This window comes from Phyllostomus hastatus, unplaced genomic scaffold, assembly GCF_019186645.2.
Source record: "Phyllostomus hastatus isolate PE091 unplaced genomic scaffold, TTU_PhHast_1.1 phas_scaffold_182, whole genome shotgun sequence".
In the NCBI taxonomy this organism is placed as follows: domain Eukaryota; kingdom Metazoa; phylum Chordata; class Mammalia; order Chiroptera; family Phyllostomidae; genus Phyllostomus; species Phyllostomus hastatus.
This window is the reverse complement of record NW_025334013.1, coordinates 22625549-22631061: the sequence shown is the minus strand read 5'-3', so window position 1 is coordinate 22631061 and position 5513 is coordinate 22625549. Positions and strand designations below refer to the sequence as shown.

General features: G+C 41.9%; 1 protein-coding gene across 1 annotated transcript in view; it reads left to right on the top strand.

The window, feature by feature from the left end:
• The window catches only part of SFPQ (splicing factor proline and glutamine rich), a 56758-nt gene extending 51726 nt beyond the window's left edge, over positions 1-5032 (top strand). The window contains exon 12 of the mRNA XM_045858872.1: positions 3743-5032. The gene's annotated coding sequence lies outside the window, so the exon portion shown is untranslated. The remainder of the gene's footprint in view (positions 1-3742) is intronic.
• The last annotated feature ends 481 nt before the right edge of the window (positions 5033-5513 follow it).

Genomic DNA, 5513 nt, shown 5'->3' with positions numbered 1-5513 from the left:
ACATACAAGAATCAACCAATGAATGCATAAATAACTGGAACAACAAATCAAGTGTTTGTCTCTCTCTTTAAAAATAAATTTTAAAAAATTTCAAAACGAAAAAAGAAGTTGTATCCTTGCTGAAGATGCTCATGCCCCAAGGTCCCAGTGATAACACGCAGACCGGTCAATGGCCATCTCTGAGGTAACCAGATGACTATTGAGCCAATAGCTGCAAAGCCTCCATGATGCATTAGTGGCAGGTGAGAACCACCCTGGGCCCTATACCTACCTCTGGTGTCAATCTTCTTGGGAATGCTAACAGTGGCAGATTAAATTTTCTGCCACTGTAGAAGCATGAGGTCTCAGATTTGGATGTAAATTGGCCACGAAAAAGTTTCCTCCATACCTGAATAAGCCCTAAAATTCATACCTGTTCATTTATTTTAGGCTTTAGGAGTCTACCTGAGAACTAATGTAGGGCAAAACTATTGAAACAGGGTACAGAGCATGTTCTCTCACAGCTCATGGTTGGAGAGAAGGGGAGAAGCAGATGATACTTTTCATAACAATGGCCTGTGGATAGCGGCATCTTCCCTGAAGGGAAACTGTGCTACTGCCCTGGGACAAAAGGTGCAAAAGGTGCAAAAGGCATGCACTTGACTTTAAGGGTGTATCCTGACTTGTCAAGTAGCCAGGGGAGGTAGAGGCCCCTGGATCACTGAGTCATGTTTGCCCTGAGTGGGATGGCAGCCAAATCACTATATACACAATACAGGAGAATTGGCAAATATAGCTCATTGTGAGAGGAGTTGGCAATGAGGTCATGCAGGAAGCTTTGGGTTGGTATTTAAAACTAAGGGTGGGCAGCCATGTGATGCAGTTTGAAAGGGTGTAAAAGGGCCACCTCCAGCCCACCATGAGGTCTGATGCACAAGGAGGTGCCATGTGGTTTTGGATTAAGAGCAGGAAAAAGAAAGAGAAGAACCGCTGAGAAACCTGCCTGGGGAACAGGGCAATATGGATGATGGTTCTGGGAATTGCAGGACTTGCCCAGCCAAGCATGGATTAATGGAAGATGCCTGGGATACTGAACTATGACCGGGAGTGCTGAGCCACAGACTTCTGTTTTCCTAAAAGATGGTGCCTCTGACTGGCATATTCTGAAACTGGCCTGATTTGCAAAGGGAGGCAGGAGTGTGAGTGTGTGTGTGTGTGTGTGTGTGTGTGTTTTAAAGGGAATGGGACTTAATGGTAGAATTCTGCCATTATTCTAAATCTGCATAACTTTTAAATAAACAATTCCTTGCCCTAGGTGGTGTAGCTCAGTGGATTGAGTGCTGGCCTGTGAATCAAAGGGTTGTCAGTTCCATTCTCAGTCAGGGCACATGCCTGGGTTGCAGGCCAGGTCCCCAGTTGGGGGCGCACAAGAGGCAACCACACATTGATGTTTCTCTCCCTCTTTCTCCCTCCCTTCCCCTCTCCCTAAAATAAGTAAATAAAAATCTTAAAAAATTATCCTTTCCTCTTCACCAAACTCTGGCATTGGGAGTCATGCTTCTTGGTGGTGTGCAATTGGACCTCACAGCTGTTCCAGAACAGCATAGGCTGGGGGTTCTGCATTACCATTAGGTCTCTTTTAGTATTGGGTTGGCCAAAAAGTCTGTATGGGTTTTTCCATAAAATAAGACATATCTTTCATTTTCACCAATAACTTTATTGATTTGGATATTTTGAGTATGTTACAGGAGAAACTCAGTTCTTCTTGCCTTGCTGATGCAGTAAAGAATTACAGGTCAGCAAGTCTATTAGCATGTAAGCAAGGTTTGTCTTTGATACATTCTCTTGGAAGAGCACTGGCCTTGCTGAGGTCAGAGTTAAAAGATATAGATTCAGAGCAGGGCAAGGTAAGGGCAGCAAAAGGCAAGAGTGGCAAGGGTATCAGGTCCTTTGTCTTGAGGACTTACATAGTTGGTGGGATGGGGGTGAAGAAATTATATATTGACTGACGAGTAAAGGTGGTGGCAGCTTCCCTGGGGGGACGCAACTACCCAAACATAGGTATGTGTGAGGGTCTGTTAGCCTGAATTTTTATCTTGCTCCAGACTAGGTTTGAATATCTTGTTGTAAAACAGATACATGACAGGAAGAAGTTGATTAAAGTTGAGGCAATTACCTAAAGTTATTTATGGGCTCTTTCTGTAAGCACTAGGGACTCCCTGGTAAAACAGTTAATGACCAGAGGTAGGCAATTAACCAAAGGTGTTGTATGGGCTTTTCCTTTGGGCACTGTGGACCCTCTCCTTTTCTCTCTCCTAGACCTAGGGATGAATACATAGTTTCAAAGGCTTTCTTTCCCAGATAGTGGAAACAATACATAGAATTTCAAGGTGTTAACATGGTGTTTCTTGTGATGTTGCAACACCTGGCAATACTACTAGGCCAGGCTCAGGACTGCTGAGTTAGTGGGTGAGACATGTCTCCTTCCACTTCCCTGCTTTGATTTACTATCTGCCCTACCTAACAAGTATGTCAGCTATCTCCCGCATGGTATAATGTTGATTGTTCTCAAATGGTCTCCATTTGATTGGTACCAACTTCAACTGGTCTACACAACTGTGGAACATTGTCCCGCAAGAAATCTCCAGCTCGAACCTTGGCAAACCACTTTTGACATGTTCAATCAGTCACAGCATCTTCTCCATACATTGCAGAAATATTTTCTTGTGTTTCAGTTGCATTTTTACCTTTCTTGAAATAATAAAGCATAATATGCTGAAAATCTTGTGCATTCTTCCATCTTTAGTATTAACATGGCTACACAAAAATTCACCAATTTTAATTTTTTAAGTGCATGCTGATATGACAGCTTTCACAATACAATATAACAAAATTGGTGCAAATGAAGTTAAAAACAACCAAGTGCTACTAGAGCTATCTTATGGAAAAAAACCAACAAACTTTTTGGCTAACCCAATAGTGGCAAACCTAGAAAAAATATTTTAACGTCATGACCTTCTTGGGCTGTTTTCTATTTTAACATGTTATGTTACTGAATCATACTTTTCTTAGACTATATGGTTCTACCACTAACATTTTCCCATACATTGACAAATACTATCTTGTTCTGTGAATTACTTGCTTTTATGAAAGTGAGGGAGGCCCTTAGGGCTCAGAGAGGGCTACTGTTCTCATTAGAAATGTCTGGACATTTTTATATATTTTTAGTTCTTTCACCCAAATCATAAACTATTAAAGCTAAGAAAAGCCCTTAAGGACTTTATTTAACCCATGCAGATTACAGATAGACTGGACACTTGTTATTTTTCGGCAACCAAGTTTCCCCAGTTTCAAAGCGCCCTGATCCCCCTTTAAGGGAAATTCTTCCTTGTGAGGGCATTCCTCTGCCTCCTACTGCCTCCTCTCACCATGGAAGTAAAGAAGGATAGATTCTTCCTGTATTTTATTTCTCATATGGCCAGTAGGTTAACATGCAACCTACACTTGGCCATCAGAGGACCATTCTCAGAACTTTACATCTTGTTCGAGTGATGTTGTGACAGAGACTGTCAAATGTTCACTAAATCCCATTTTCTTAGTTTCCAGGGCATATAGATGGACTACATTTTCCTTCTAGTTAGGTGCAGCCACGTGACTTGGGTTCTGGACAATGCGCTGTCAATACAAATGAAGCCTAACATCTAGGCCTGATTTGTACAAACCTCTCACGTATGATCTTTTCCCTCTCTTGTCCCACCACTAGCTGAATGGGAGAGGACTCCATGGACATAGAAGAGGACAGAGACACAAGATGTAAGGAGTCTGGGTCCCTGAATCACTGCCTGAAGGAGAGCTGCCCAGGAAGGCCACAAGACCAGGAGCACCCATGATGGACAGAAATAAACTTTCATTGTGTGCCTCTGTAATTTGGGAGGTTATACTGGCACTTAGCTGATGCAGACGGAAAGACAGAATGTTGGCACAGGTTTATGTCAGCCACAGCAGTGATGTGGATCAAGTTATTCTGGCTGACAGATCTTGGGAAGTTCCTGGTTCTGCTCATTATGAAAACCTTTTCTTTTAATTTTCATCATTCTGTAAGCCACCAATATCTTTACCACATATTTTCCCTTTTTTGGCTTAAAATAGCCAGACCTGGTTTCTGTTGCTTATAATCAAGAACCTAGACTCCTTCATCAGTTAAGAAATCGAGGCTTTAAGTGGTAAGTGATTTACTCTAGGGCACAACTCATAAGTGGCAGATAGGATTACAACCTCGACTTATATGTCCTGATTCTAGCGTTCCTTCTACTAAATTATTGGGGGTTGAAAGGGACTCCAATAATTAGCACTCTTCTTCCCCACTAACTTATAAACCAGTTGAGAAATAAGACTCAAGAAATGGTAAATAAGCATATGTCACCTTCATTACTGGAAAAGGCCAGGTTGGAGGCTATAACCTCCCCTCATGGCAAGGGCTGCTGCTGTGAGACTTAAAGTAGAGAAGAACCAAAAACAAAAAAACAAAACAAACACCCCCCCCCATAAAACCTGAACCAATGTCCCCTGGTGAAAACTTGCTTCCAAGTAGAAACAAAAGAGAAGGAGGCTTAGACTGCACAGTTTCTCCTTCCTAACTCTCCATTGGGAGAAGCCACTACCTGGACTGAGAAGAATGAGAGGGTGGACAGAAGTCAGTACTACAATGCTAATGCCAGACCCTTTCCATAAAAAGTGGGAAATAGCATGTATATATTTTATCTATACATACACTTAGTTATTGCATCTGAATCATAAATTATTAAGGTTGGAAAAGTCTTTGGAGATTCTTTCTTGTCTAATCCATACAAATTACAGATATACTGGGCATTTGTCATTTTGACTGCTAGTAATATTTTATTTCTGATAATATATTATTATGTAAAACACTGAAACAAAGTCCTCTAATAATCTCCCCATCAAAGATAAGTTTTGTTAATATAGTGTGTAACTTTCCTTAAGGACAGGCTGAAGTTGAGAGTTGTGGTATTAAAAAATGAATTTCAGCCCTGGCTGGTGTAGCTCAATGGACTGAGTGCCAACCTGCAAACCAAAGGGTTGTCAGTTCGATTCCTGGTCAGGGCACATACCTGGGTTGTGGGCCAGGTCCCCAGTGGGGAGCACGTGAGAGGCAACCACACACTGATGTTTGTCTCCCTCCCTCTCTTTCTCCTTCCCTTCCCCTTTGTATAAAAATAAATAAAAATAAAATCTTTAAAAAAATAAAATAAATGAATTTGAAGCACTCAACACTGTTTTAGAGCCTGGCACAGTAGAAACTCATTTGCTTCATTCCTTTTTTCCTCCTCAGTGCCCTAGAACCTTGTCTAGTTTGAGAATCGATGACCAGTGTTGAGCTGGGCTGATGTGACCATGGACTGCTGACTGATGTGTGTGCGTACTTGGAATGTCAAGGAGCATTAATTAGAAGCCCAAGTCCATAACAGTGGTCCATGAGGCAAGAGCTGTTCAGCCAGATCAGGCCCATTGCCTTT